The 14975-nt window shown below is 38.3% G+C and overlaps 1 protein-coding gene across 9 annotated transcripts in view; it reads right to left on the bottom strand.

Moving 5' to 3' along the window:
* The window catches only part of MBD1 (methyl-CpG binding domain protein 1), a 52462-nt gene that overhangs the window by 17259 nt on the left and 20228 nt on the right, over positions 1–14975 (bottom strand). The window lies entirely within an intron of this gene.

The following is a 14975-nucleotide window of genomic DNA, read 5'->3' as shown; positions in this document are numbered from 1 at the left end:
TCCTAATCCTATGACTTATACTCTGGAAAAGTTATTCAGCTAATGAAAAACTGAAGCCTAAGAACAATAAGCATGGCTTATGATATTTTTTTTTTTAAAAGATTTTATTTATTTATTTGACATAGAGAGAGAGATCACAAGTAGGCAGAGACAGGCAGAGAGAGAGGGGGAAGCAGGCTCCCCGCCGAGCAGAGAGCATGATGTGGGGCTTGATCCCAGGACCCTGAGATCATGACCTGAGCCGAAGGCAGAGGTTTTAACCCACTGAGCCACCCAGGCACCCCGCATGGCTTATGATATTAAAAAAAAAAACAAAAAAACTTTCTGGGGTGCAAGGGTGGCTCAGTTGTTAAGCGTCTGCCTTTGACTTTGGTCATGATTCCAGGGTCCTGGGATCAAGCCCTTCCTCAGCAACCTGCTTAGTGGAGGGCCTGCTTCTCTCTCTCCCTCTGCCTGCCGCTCTGCTTACTTGTGTTCTCTCTCTGTCAAATAAATAAATAAAATCTTTTTTTAAAAAAAAACTTTCTAATTACAAAACTAATACATGCAGAAAAACTGGAAAATACAGAAAAGAATGAAAACAATAAAAATATGCTTAATCCCTCTCCCCAGAGATAACTGCTTTTACCATGTTAGTGTATTTCATTCTAGTCTTGTGTGTGTGCATTTTTATTAGCATTGGGGTCATTTTGTATATCTATGTACTTATATTGATATCTCCTTATATCTTAATTTTTCCACCTAACATTATTTTGGGAATGTCTCTTCATGGAATCTTCTTAAAACACCTAACCTCAAAACTTTCTTATAGTTTACTAAACTATGTAATAGAGGCTAGAGCCTTTAAATATATCAATTTGCTGGGGCGCCTGGGTGGCTCAGTGGGTTAAAGCCTCTGCCTTCAGCTCAGGTCATGATCCCAGAGTCCTGGAATCGAGCCCCGCATCGGGCTCTCTGCTCGGTAGGGAGCCTGCTTCCCTTCCTCTCTCTCTGCCTGCCTCTCTGCCTACTTGTGATCTCTGTCAAATAAATAAATAAAAATCTTTAAAAAATATATATATATATCAATTTGCTTAAATATTTCCTTGTTTGATGTATGTATAGGTTACTTCTGACATTTACAATAATGTTGCAATGAATATTTATAAATGTAGCTCTTTCTGCTTATCTCTGATGATTACCTAAGGTATTCCTTTCCTTAATAGAAAATCAGAGTACAGGAGTACCTGGGTGGCTCAGTGGGTTAAAGCCTCTGCCTTCAGCCCAGGTCATGATCTCAGGGTCCTGGAATCAAGCCCCACATTGGGCTCTCTGCTCAGTGGGGAGCCTGCTTCCCTTCCTCTCTCTCTGCCTGCCTCTCTGCCTACTTGTGATCTCTGTCTGTCAAATGAATAAATTAAAAAATATATATATTAAAAAAAAATCAGAACACAAAAATGTTGTCAGGCACCTGATGATGTACTTACATTGATATCGCCTTAGAACTCAGAAAGCCTGAATTAACACTGTATGAAGGTGTCCATATCAAGTATTTCTTTAGATCAGTAAAACTTCAAACTTTGATTAGGTATTCTTTTCAGTTAAAAAAAAAAATTCTAAGCACCCACAAACAGGTAGGATTATTATTTATAAACTGTATGCAATTATTACTATATTACTATATCACCTAAATTATTAAATATAGCAAAAACAAAAACCAAAGACAGATGAGATTTAAATAAAAAGCATCAACTATTTCCTCCCTACATCCTAGTGATTCACCTATTCACTTAACCTTGAGAACACTTGACTCAGGGAAGCTCATTTTTATCTACAGATACAAGTGTATCTCTCTATTTTAATTATAATAATCATTGATAAGAGGAAAACCTTGTGTTTGTGAGTGTTTTAAATAGTACTTTCACAGTAAAATCTTATTTTATCCTCACATGTGTCTTATAACTTAGATGGAGCAGCAAGTATTACTCCCATTTTGGAGTTACAGCAATTGAAACTCAGGAAACCTTAATGTCTTCCCAAGCCACATGGCCCGTAGTTGTAATATTATTAGCAACAGTTACTAAGTGCTTATTATTTGCCAGGTGCTGTTCTGAGCAGTTGACATGTTATGAACTCTTGTAATATTCATAACAACCAATGTTGCAACATCACTCCAAGATCATTCTTATTATTATCTCCAGGTTAGATAAAATGGAAGCACAGAGAAGTTAAGCATCATGGGTAAGTTCATACATTTCATATGTGCTAGAGCTGAGACGGAAGACCTGGTAGTCTGGCCCTGGAATCTGGATTCTTTGGTACTTCATTCTATCACCTCTATCAGTAATTAACAGAGGCAAGACAATTCTCAAGTGATCTGACAACACATCTTAGGGTAGTCCTTTAATAAAAACACAAAAACAAAATAAAGCCAAAAACTGTTTACTTTAATCTGAGGCCTAATCACTAATTGCATATAAATATAGGACACTTAAAAACTAATTTCAGGGGATGTCTGGGTAGCTCAGTGGGTTAAGCCTCTACCTTCAGCTCAGGTCATGATCTCAGGGTCCTGGGATGGAGCCCCACATTGGGCTCTCTGCTCAGTGGGGAGCCTGCTTCCCCCTCTCTCTCTGCCTACTTGTGATCTCTGTCAGATAAATAAATAAAATTAAAAAACAACAACAACAACAACAAAAAGCTCTAGCTGCCATCTTGAGTCCCTGCGTGTGTGCGTATAATCTCAGATGGTCTGACAGAGACCACCTAAACGCCAACCCTACTCCCCCTGGGGCAGTACCATTTCTGCTCCAACAAGATTGATGAAAGAAACTATCACCCACCAGGAGAAACTCACCTAACTGCAAGCACAAGTGCACATTGGTGGGAAAGGAACTGCTCACCAAAAGAAGGTAGTTCACAGAAGAGCTATAGCCAATGATAAAAACCTGCAGTTCTCCTTAAAGAAGTTAGGGGTACACAATACCTCTGGTATTGAAGAAGTGAATAGTTCACAAACCAAGGAACAGTGATGTACTTTAACAACCCCAAAGTTCAGGCATTGCTGGTAGCAAACACTTTCACCATTACAGGCCACGCTGACACAAAGCAGCTGATGGAAAAGCTAGCCGGTATCTTAAGCCCACTTGGTGCCTACAGTCTGACCAGTTGAAGAACACTGGCTGAAGCTTTGCTCAATCTGTGGATGGAAAAGCCCCACTTGCTACCAGAGAGGAGGAGGAGGATGAAGTTCCAGATCTTATAGAGAATTTTGATGAAGCTTCCAAGAATAAGCAAACTGAATTGAGTCAATTTCTGAAGAAGATAAAACTTGAAGAAATTACTGGGAGCTGTTATTTTTATTATGACTGCTTTTTAAAAATTTTATCCCTGAATCTGGTAAAATCTAGATCTCTAATATTTTTAAGCCCAAGCCATTGGACACTGCAGCTCTTTTCAGCTTTTGCTTATGCACAATTCATTCTTGGCAGCTAATTAAGCTGAAGAAGCCTGGGAATAAAGTTTGAAATAAGGTTAATAAAGTTCTTTGCCTAGGATACAATTTTATTTTTATTTCACTGACACTGATTTGTACACAGAAAGCAAAGTTGTTTGTAGAAAGCTAATCCTGGCATGTAATATGGCCAGTAATCTTTGATGAAATTTGATTAAAGATTTTTAAATGGCCATATAATAAAAAAAATTCACGATGTATCCAAAGCATGATCCATAAAAGAAATATTGATAAACTGGATTTCATCAAACTTAAAAACTTTCTCTCTGTGAAAGACCCTGTTAAGAGGAAAACAAACAAACTATAGACTAAGAAGAAAAATATTTCCAAACCACTTATCCCATACAAAGGACTCATTTCTAGAATATATATAAAGAACAGGGGCACTTGGGTGGCTCAGTCAGGTAAGTGTCTGCCTTTGGCTCAAGTCATGATCCCAGGGTCCTGGGATCAAGCTCCCTGGCTCATCTGGCTCCCTGGTCCATGGGGAGCCTGCTTCTCCCTCTCCTTCTGCCTGCTACTCCCCCTGCTTGCACTCACGAGTTCTCTCTCTGTCAAATAAATAAATTAAATCTTTTTTAAAAAATAGAATATACAAGAACTCTAAAAACTTAATAGCTAATCCAAATAGAAAATGGGCAAAAGACATGAAGAGACATTTCACCAAAGAGGATATACAGAGAGCAAATAAGCACATAAAAGTAGTTCAACATCACCAGCCATTAGGGAAATACTGATTAAAACCTTGATGAGATATCAGGGGTGCCTGGGTGGCTCAGTGGGTTGAAGCCTCTGCCTTCGACTCAGGTCATGGTCCCAGAGTCCTGGGATCAGGCCCCCCATCGGGCTCTCTGCTCAGCAGGGAGCCTGCTTTCTCCTCTCTCTCTGCCTGCTTCTCTGCCTACTTGTGATCTTTGACTGTCAAATAAATAAATAAAATCTTAAAAAAAAAAAAAAAAGACCTTGATGAGATAATCAATACGTACAATACTTCTGTTCAAATAGTGACAATACAAAAATCTGGCAAGACTATGGAAAAACTTGGTCTACTATACATTACTAGTGCAAATGTAATATGGGACAGCCATGCTGGAAAACACTTTGGCAGTTTCTCTAAAAATGAAAGACCTGGCAATAGCCCAGGACAATGGTCCTAGAGAAATGAAAATTTACAATCACACAAAAATCTGTATATAAATGTTCACATTAGATTTATTTATATAATAGCTAAAAACTAGAAACAACCAAAATGTTCTTCAGTAGTGAATGGTTTGCACAAACCTAAGTACATCCATACAAGGGACTATAAAGGACCAACTATTGACACACACAGCAACTGGGATGGACCTCAAAAGCACTATGTTGTGTAACATAGTGCATCTCAAAACCTCATATGTTGTTTGTAACACTCTTGACATGGCAAAATGACGGAAATGGAGAAGAGATTAGCGGTCAGCAGAGATTGGAAATGGTGGGGATGCGAGGAGTGGGTTGGACCATAAAGGGGTGGTATGAGGGACATCTTTGTGGTATGGAAGAGTTCTGTACCATGATTGTGGTGGCAAGTTACATAGATCTACACATGATAAAATGACACAGAACTGTGCACACATGTGCCACTGTCAATTTTCTTCATATTGTGCTATAGTTATATTAAGATATAACCATGGTGAGAAACTGGGATAAGGGTACATGGCACCTCTACTATCTTGACAATTTCTGTGAATGTGTAATTATTTTAAAATTTAAAATAAGAGAAGTCATTGGCTGTCTTGTTATTATTATTCATTTCATTTCATTATTACTGAAAATAATTTTTCTGTTTAGAGGAATGGAACATTAAAAATGACCCATTCCAGTCATCAAATATTCTAGGTACCTAACAGAAATGAAAGCATGTAGCTACCAAAAGACACATACAGGCATGTTCACAGCAGCTGTAGTCATAGGAGTCCCAAATCAGAAATAACTGGAATGCCTAATATCTGGGAAGGGAATAAATTGTGGCATATTCATACAGGGGGATACAAAAAGGAGGAGGAGGAGATAGCAGAGGAGGAGGAACAGCAATTTCATCTTGCTCTACATATGTATTAAAGCTCCAGTTATATTTTCGATAGTGGGGCCTTATTCATTCAGTCATTTATTTATTTATTTATTTACTGCTGAACTAGCAAGATCTTTAAAAAGATTATTTGTTTATTTATTTGAAAAAGAGGCAGAGAACATGCAAGCGGGAAAAGGGGCAGGTGGAGAGGAAGAATTCTCAATCAGACTTCATGCTAAGCCAAACATCAGGGCTCAATCCCAGGACCCTGAGATAATGACCTGAACTGAAATCAAGAGTCAGACACTTGACTGACTGAGACACCCAGTGCCCCAAAGGGGCCTGATTTAGCATCGTTGGTCAAAATTTAATCCTCATCCTTCACTCTCATAAAGAATTACAACTATGTGTGATGCTCTGTATGGAAGAATTGGCAATATTACATTAAAAATACTAAAACAATTTGTTTTTAGATGAATTATAACACTGTAGGATACAACTGTTTCTTCAAAAGCCTAATAATTTATCTACTTAGTAAGCTATACAACTTCTCTATGAAGCTGTGTTGAACGACATTTATCAGGGAGTGGAAAATATATGAATGGTCATTGAAATTCCCTTGCCAGTGTCCCCGCGGTCCCTCCCTGCATCTTCTCCTCCAGCACCCAGTAGAGAGTGTCTGAGTCATACCAAGGACAGTGGTGAGGTTACACTTTACATAGGCTAGAAAATCCAAGTGTAATTCTGTCTTGGTTACTACAAGCTTTTAAGACTCAGGAAAAGTAATACCTGTGGAACTCAAGTTACCCATTTGCTAGATGAAAAAAGTGACGAGTCCCTTCTGGCCCTATGCATTGCTACTCTGGTTTTCTTCACTGCCCTGCTTCAGCAGTTCCCCAAGCCCTGGAACTTTCCATTCCCTCAGTTTGAGCACTCTAATTTACTGCTAGCTCAGCTGTATCTGTAATTTGTACACACTACTCATTGAAATAGCTTACTTGTCCTCTGGGCCTCTACTAGGAGGATTTAGGGCAGTCTATATGATTAATAACAACTTCATAGCAGAGAGAGAGGAGGTGGCAAAAGCTCTGCCTTTGAAACCATATCTTAATCCTCTACACGCCTGGCTTTGCTGCTTCCTTGAACCTGTTGACCTTTAGATTTCTCATCTGCTCAAATTTTACATGCTGTATAAAATGAACTCTTGTATTCCTTCTGAATTGTGCTAGACTTTTAACTCAGGGTTTAAAAAAGCCCGAGAGAGATGTTCTGAACAAGTTCAAGATTTTACCAAATGTTGCAAGGACTCTGGAATCCTTATGGTAGTAAAATGCCAGAAAGAAAATTCTGCATTGAAAGAATGCCTAACTTCTCATTATAATGATCCAGCCTTTTATGAAGAATGCAAAATGGAATACCTGAAGGAAAGGGAAAAATTCAGAAAAACTGGAAGAAAAACTGGTAGCCTTTCCTACCAAGAAAAGGCTACAGAAGGGCGCCTGGGTGGCTCAGTGGGTTAAGCCGCTGCCTTCGGCTCAGGTCATGATCTCAGGGTCCTGGGATCGAGTTCCGCATGGGGCTCTCTGCTCAGCAGGGAGCCTGCTTCCTCCTCTCTCTCTCTCTCTGCCTGCCTCTCCAACTACTTGTGATTTCTCTCTGTCAAATAAATAAATAAAATCTTAAAAAAAAAAAAAAAAGGATACAGAAGCTTCTCACAAGCATGTAGGCAAATGTTCAGATACTTAGAAGCTCTGATACTCACGGAAATCATTATCACCTAAAATAATGGACTCAAGGAAGTGTTTGCTTTAACCTAAATTATGGAAATACTAATTTTATCTGAAATAAAGTTTTTTTTTAAAAAGAAACATTTACTTTGTTATGTTACTTTGTTACATTATTCTGTTTATGAATCCAGAATAACATAATATACAACATGCCCGGCTCACATTTGGTGACCTGATAGCCTAAGTGACACTCATTTGTTGTTGTCGTTGTTGTTGTTAAGCCAATCAACCTATATTTAATCACAGAATCTGGCACAAAGTAGGTGTTCAGAAATATTTATTTAATTATTGAATGATAATGGCTATGCTTTAAGCATTTGCAGGTAATATCGGAACTTTAAAGATCCCTTCTGAAGATAAAAATTTTAATCAGTTACTCCAAAATTAAGACACCGATAAAGTGGATAATCTGGAGCATTGCATGGGTTACATCATGTGATCATCACTACATTAAGAAACATGAATGAGGGGCACCTGGGTGGCTCAGTTGTTAAGCATCTGCCTTTGGCTCAGATCATCCCAGGGTCCAGGGATGGAGCCCCGCATCAGGGACCCTGCTTGATAGGAAGCCTGCCTCTCCCTCTCTCACTTTCCCTGCTTATGTTCCCTTTCTCGCTGTGTCTCTTTCTGTCAAATAAATAAATATAATTTTTTAAAAATATTAAAAAAATAAAAGAAACATGAGTGAAAAGAGGAGGCAAAATCAACATATCATCCTGAGACATATAATAGTAATTCTTGATGTTCACACTTTTATAAGGCATTATTAGAGGCACTGGAAATATAACTGAGGAATTACATATATAATCAAATTATAAATATGTAAGTATGTCCTTGCTCTAAGAGCTGAACTATTCCCAAAGTTATCAGAAGAAAGGAAATAGCAAAGATTAGAGCAGAAATAAATAAAATAGAGACTAGAAAAATGAGAAAAACTGAGACTTTTTTAGTATACCTTTGCTTTAGAGGTAATGCATTTCTCAGTTTGTGAAATTAAAAGCCTTTGCCAAGCTCTTCGTGATACAAATCATCTCAGAAGATCACCCTCAGGTACTTCCATGCATATCTTCCTTCTCATAAGTACAGGGTATTGGATTGAAATGAAAGCATAGACTCAGGGTATCCCAAGATGGGAAAGGCAAAACAAAACGGATTGATGGAGACAAACAAAGAACTGGACTGAAGACCAGGGATCTGAAAACTGAGAGTCACTGTGGTTGAGTCAGGAAGTGGATCAAAAGTTAAGGTGATCAGACTCCAAGGACCAAGAGACCAGGCAAGGAAACAGTAAAGAAGAGGGAACCAAGAACGTGTTCTGCACAGGTGGAGAAGACAGCACTAGGGACAGCGAGGAAAATTCAACTCTACCAAAGACTTCCTGTGACAGGAACTTCCTGCCAACAGTAAGTCTGAGGTGAATATCTAAAATTCAGTAACAGAGGGGCACCTGGGTGGCTCAGTGGGTTAAAGCCTCTGCCTTTGGCTCAGATCATGATCCCAGGGTCCTGGGATCGAGCCCCACATCGGGCTCTTTGCTCAGTGGGGAGCCTGCTTCTCCCCCCACCTCCGCCTCTGCCGGCCTCTCTGCCTACTTGTGATCTCTGTCTGTCAAATAAATAAATAAAAATTAAAAAAATAAAATAAAATTCAGTAACAGAATCTCACCTGGTACTTCCATTCTAATTGGGAGACAAGCACAGAACACTAGAGCACAGAACTTTCACAAACTCCATACCTGCATGAATGGACATGAGCAATGTGGTAGACTATGAGTTTTCTACCATTATCCTCCCATAGAATCAATATTGATAGTTGCCCACAGATGAGAGTACCTTTGTGGGAGTCTAGGAATACCATGGGGAAGGCACACCACAAGAGCCAAAAACCCAATAATAGACACATTGAAGGAGTAAGAACAGCTTCATTTTTATCCATGTCACCTCTCCCCTTAGGTGGCAAAATTAGTGCCAAGAAAGATGTCCCTCAGTCCATGATTTCTCTCAAGGGAGAAAGTGAAAGCATGTAAGTAAGCATTTAACTTCTTCCAAAAGGTCCTGCTTCTTTCTCACCCCACCCAAAATACTGAGGTGCATGGCTGAAGGGTTGGAAGAGGCAGTGAACATAACAACCAGGGCCTGGAACTCATCAAGGGACATGTATCCTCCTAACTGCCACATGAACTCCATCAGAAAGCCTGCTTGTAAGCCACTGGTGACATCTTGCCTGCTGACACACCCTATGAACACCCCTGTTACTCCATGGCACACGCCCTGTGGCAGCTCCCTTCATGTGTTCCACTAGACGATGAGTGTGAGCCTTTGCAGATGGCAAGCCAGCATACACAGAAAGCCAGTCCGACTCTGTGAGACTGAGAGAAAGTACACAAATTTAAGCATTTTGGGGCACCATATTAGGGAAAACAAATGGAAGGCTCACAGCATCTGGCCTGGCTTTTCAGGATTGAGAGAAGGCATACAATCTTAAAAATCCTCTCCCTGAAAATAAAGAACAAGAAGTGAGGAGCAGGGACAACTGTAAAAAGGTCTGAGAAGGCCGCAGAATCCCTAGCTAGGCTGAAGCAATCCAGTAAAGACTAGAGGAGGTAACTGCTTCTTCAAATGTGAAGAGAGCAATACAAGACTTCAAGGAACACAAAAAAAATCAGGAAAATATGATGCTACCAAAGGGACACAATAATTTTCCAGTAACCAATCCTAAAGAATTCAAAACAATTGTTCTAAAGAAGCTCTGTGGGAGATGCCCAGGAGGCTCAGTTGGTTAAGCATCTGCCCCTGGCTCAGGTCATGATCCCAGGGTTCTGGGATCAAGCCCCATGCTGGGCTCCCTGCTTAGTGGGGAGCCTGCTTCTCCCTCTATCTCTGCCTGCTGTTCCCACTGCTTGTGCTCTCTCTCTGTCAAATGAATGAATGAATGAATGAATGAATAAATAAATAAATAAATAAAATCTTAAAAGAAGAAGCCCAGTGAGCTACAAGAGAACATAGACAAACAAAATCAGGAAAGTAATACATGAACTAAGTGAGAGTTTCAACAGAGAGATAGAAATCACAAAGAAGAGCCAAACAGAAATTCTGGAGCTAAAGAATACAATGGGTGAAATGAAAAATGCAAGAGAGGGTATCACCACCAGATTTGATCAAATAGAATAAAAAATCCAAGAATCAAAGATAAGAAATTTGAAAGTATCCACAGTGGCTGAACAGAAAAAAAAAAACAAAAAACAAGATTCAACTATACACTGCTTGCAAGACATTCACTTCAGCTTTAAGGACATATAAAGCCTGAAAAGTGAAGGGATGGAAAAAGTCCATGCAAATAGAAAGCAAATGAGAAGGGGTAGCTAAACTTAAATCAGACAAAACAGATTTTAACTCAAAAGCTATTAAAAAAAAAAAAGACAAAGTAGGTCCCTATGTAATTATAAAGGATCAATTCATCAAAAGAATATAATAATTATATGTATATATATCTAACACCTAAATATATTAGGCAAATATTAACGGAGTTGAAGGGAGATATTGCAGCAATGCAGTAATAGCAGGGGATTTCAATACTCCACTTTGAACAGGAAATAGATCATCCAGAAAGAAAATCAATAAGGAAACACAGAACTTGAAGTACACTTTAGATCAAGTGGAACTCACAGACATATACAGAACATTTTATCCACCAGCAGCAGAAAACACTTTCTTCTCAAGCACCTGTGGAGCATTCTTTAGGATACATTATATTCTAGGTCACAAAAAATGTCTTAACAAATTAAAGAAGATTAAAATCTTATCAAGTATCTTTTCTGACCACAATGGTATGTAACTAGAAATTAATAACAGGAAGAAAGCTGGAAAACTAACAAATAATGTGGAAACTAAAAAACACACTTCTGGACAACCAGTGGGCCATAGAAGAAATCAAAAGGGAAATCAGAAAATATCTTGAAACAAATGAAAATGGAAACACGACATACCATACTTACAGGATGCAGTAAAAGCTGTTTTAATAGGGAATTTTATAGCAATAAACACCTATATTAAGAAAAAAGAAAAACCTCAAGTGAACAACTAACTTTACTTCAAGGAACTAGAAAAAGGACAAACTATTCCCAAAGTTAGAAGAAAGGAAATAGCAAAAATCAGAGCAGAAATAAATAAAATAGAGACTAGCAAAATGATAGGAAAAAATCAATGAAAGTAAGAACTTGTTTCTGGAAAAAATTAAGAAAACAGACAAACCTTTAGCTGGACTAAGAAAAAAGAGAGAAGACTCAAATAAATAAAATCAGAAATGAAAGAGGAGACATTACAACTGCCAATTCAAAAACATAAAGGATCATAGAAGACTACTATGAATAATTACAAGCCAACAAATTAAATAGCCTGGGAGAAATGGATAGATTCCTGGACATATATAACCTATCAAGACTGAACCATGGGGCACCTGGGTGGCTTAGTGGGTTAAGCCTCTGCCTTCAGCTTAGGTCATGGTCTCAGGGTTCTGGGATCAAGCCCCACACTGGGTTCTCTGCCTAGCAGGGAGCCTGCTTCCCCCGCACTCTCTCTTGCCTGCCTCTCTGCCTACTTGTGACCGCTCTCTCAAATAAATAAATATCTTTTTTTAAAAAGACTGAATCATGAGATACAAAAATAGAAAATACAGAAATACAAAATTTGAAAAGACCAATAATGAGTCAGGAGATTGAATCACTAATCAAAAAATCTCTCAATAAAGAAAATCCCAGGACTACGATGGCTTCATTGGTGAGTTCTGCCAAACATTTTAAGAATAATTAATGCCAATCCCTCTCAAAAACTTCCAAAAACTGAAGAAGACAAAACACTTCTAAACGCATTTCATGAGGCCAGCACTATCCTGCTACCAAAGCCAGAAACGGACATACAAGAAAAGGAAATTTCAGGTCAATATCCCTGATGAACATCAATGCAAAAATTCTCAACAAAATACTAGTAAACCAAATTTAACAGCATTTTAAAAGGATCATACGCCAAGATCAAACGGAATTTATCCCTGGGATGCAAGGATGGTTTAATATATACAAATCAATAAACATGATACACTAACAAAATGAAGGCTAAAAATTGTAAGGTCATGGCTATAGAGGCAGAAAAAAAAAAAAATCTGACAAAATTTAACATAGTTCCATGATAAAAACTCTCAACAAACTAGGTACAGAAGGAATGTGGCGCAACACAGTAAGGGCCATATATGAGAAGCTCCCAGCTCACATCATGTTCAGAGGTAGAAAGTTGAAGGCTCTTCCTCAGAAATCAGGAACAAGATATGAGTGTCCATTCTTGCCTCTTTTATTCAGTATAGAGCTGGAGATTCTTAGCTAGAGCAATTAGCCAAGAAAAGGAAATAGAAAGTGTTTAAAATGGAAAAGAAGCAAAACTGTCTGCACATGAAAGATCTTATATATAGAAAACCCTAAAGACTCCACCAAAAAAATAGTTAGAACTTATCAATAAATTCAGTAAAGCTGCAGGATATGAAAACAACATATGGAACTCAGTTGCATTTCTATACACAAAAAATGAACTATCTGAAAGAGAAATTAAAAAAACAATCCCATTTGGAAGAGCATCAGAAACAATAATATATTTAGGAAAATACTTAATCAAGGACGTGAAAGATTAATGCACTGAAAACTGATGAAAGAAACTGAAGACACAAATAAATGGAAATGAATCTTTTGTTCTTGGATTGAAAGAATCAATATTGTTGTTGTTTTTTTAATATTTTATTCATTTATTTGAGAGATCACAAGTAGGAAGAGAGGCAGGCAGGTGGCGGGGGCGGAGGTGGAGGGAGCAGGCTCCCTGCTGAGCAGAGAGCCCAATGCAGGACTTGATCCCAGGACCCTGAGATCATGACCTGAGCTGAAGGTAGAGGCTTAACCCATTGAGCCACCTAGGCGCCCCAAGAATCAATATTGTTTTATTTTTTTTAAAGATTTTATTTATTTATTTGACAGCGAGAGAAATCACAAGTAGGCAGAGAGGCAGGCAGAGAGAGAGGCAAGGGAAGCAGGCTCCCCACTGAGCAGAGAGCCAGATGCGGGCCATCCCAGGACCCTTAGATCATGACCCAAGCTGAAGGCAGTGGCTCAACCCACTGAGCCACCCAGGCGACCCAAGAATCAATATTGTTAAAATGTCCATACTATGCAGTAATCTACACAGTTAGTGCAATATCCACCAAAATTCCAATGAAATTGGAATTCCAATGGCATTTTTCACAGAAATAGAAAAAACAATCCTAAAATTCAGATGGAACCACAAAAGAGCCAAAGCAATCTTGGTTAAAAAAAAGAAGAAGAACAATGCTCGAAGCATCACACACTTGATTTCAAACTATATTCCAAAGTTATAGTAATTAAAACAATATAGTACTGGCATAAAAATAAGATATATAGATCAATGAAACAGAATAGAGGGCCCAGAAATAAATCCGAACATACATAGTCAACCAATCTCATACCAGGAGGCAAAGAACACAAAATGGGGAATAATCTCTTCAATAAGTAGTATTGGGGAAACTGGATATCCACATGAAAAAGAATGAAATTGGAGTACTATATATACCACTCATAAAAGTTTACTCAAAACAGATTAAACACTTGAACACAAAAGCAGAAACTGTAAAACACATAGGCAAAAACAGGGAAAAATCTCTTTGACATTGGTCTTGACATTATTTTTCGGATATAACACCAAAAGGAAAGGCAACAAAAGCAAAAATAAACAAGTAGGACCCCATCAAATTAAAAAGTTCTGCACAGCAAAGGAATCAGTCAACAACATGGAAAAGGCAATCATGGGATAACTTAACAGATAACTATGTATCTGTTAAGGGGTTAATATAAAAATATATAAGGAACTCATACAACTCAGTAGCCCCAAAAAATAGGATTAAAAAATGAACAAAGGACCTGAATAGACATTTTTCCAGGGAAGACATACAAATGGCCAAAAGGCATGTGAAAAAGCACTCGACGTCCCTAATCACCAGGGAAATGCAAATCAATAACACAGTGAGATATTAACTCACACTTGCTAGGATGGCTATTATCAAAAAGACAAGAGATGACAATTGTTGGCCAGGATGTAGAGAAAAGGAAACCTCTGTATGCCATTGGTGGGAATTTAAGTTGGTACAGCTATTATGAGAAACAGAATGGAGATTCCTAAAAAAACTAAATATAGAAATACCATATGATCCTACAATCCCACGTCTGAGCTTATAGCAAAGGAAATGGAATCAGTACCTTGTTATCCACAATCTCATGTTCGTTCCAACATTATTCACAATAGTCAAGATATGGAAACATTCTAAGTACCTAATGTTATGTGAATGGATAAAGAAAATGTGTGATACATATACCATGTATATACACACATCTATGTACACATGTGTGAGAAATGGAATATTAGTCAATATAAAAAAGAAGGAAATCCTGTCACTTGAGACAACATGGATGAACCTAGAAGACATTATACTAAGTGGGTTAAGACAGACAGAGAAAGACTGTACTCTCACTTAAAAAAAAAAAAAAGGTTGAATATATGGAGACAGAGAGTAGAATGGTGGTTTCCAGGGACTGTGGGTAGGA

The sequence above is a fragment of the Mustela lutreola genome, chromosome 11 (genome assembly GCF_030435805.1).
Source record: "Mustela lutreola isolate mMusLut2 chromosome 11, mMusLut2.pri, whole genome shotgun sequence".
NCBI lineage: Eukaryota > Metazoa > Chordata > Mammalia > Carnivora > Mustelidae > Mustela > Mustela lutreola.
Note: the sequence above shows the minus strand (reverse complement) of the source record. Positions and strands in the feature narration are given on the sequence as shown.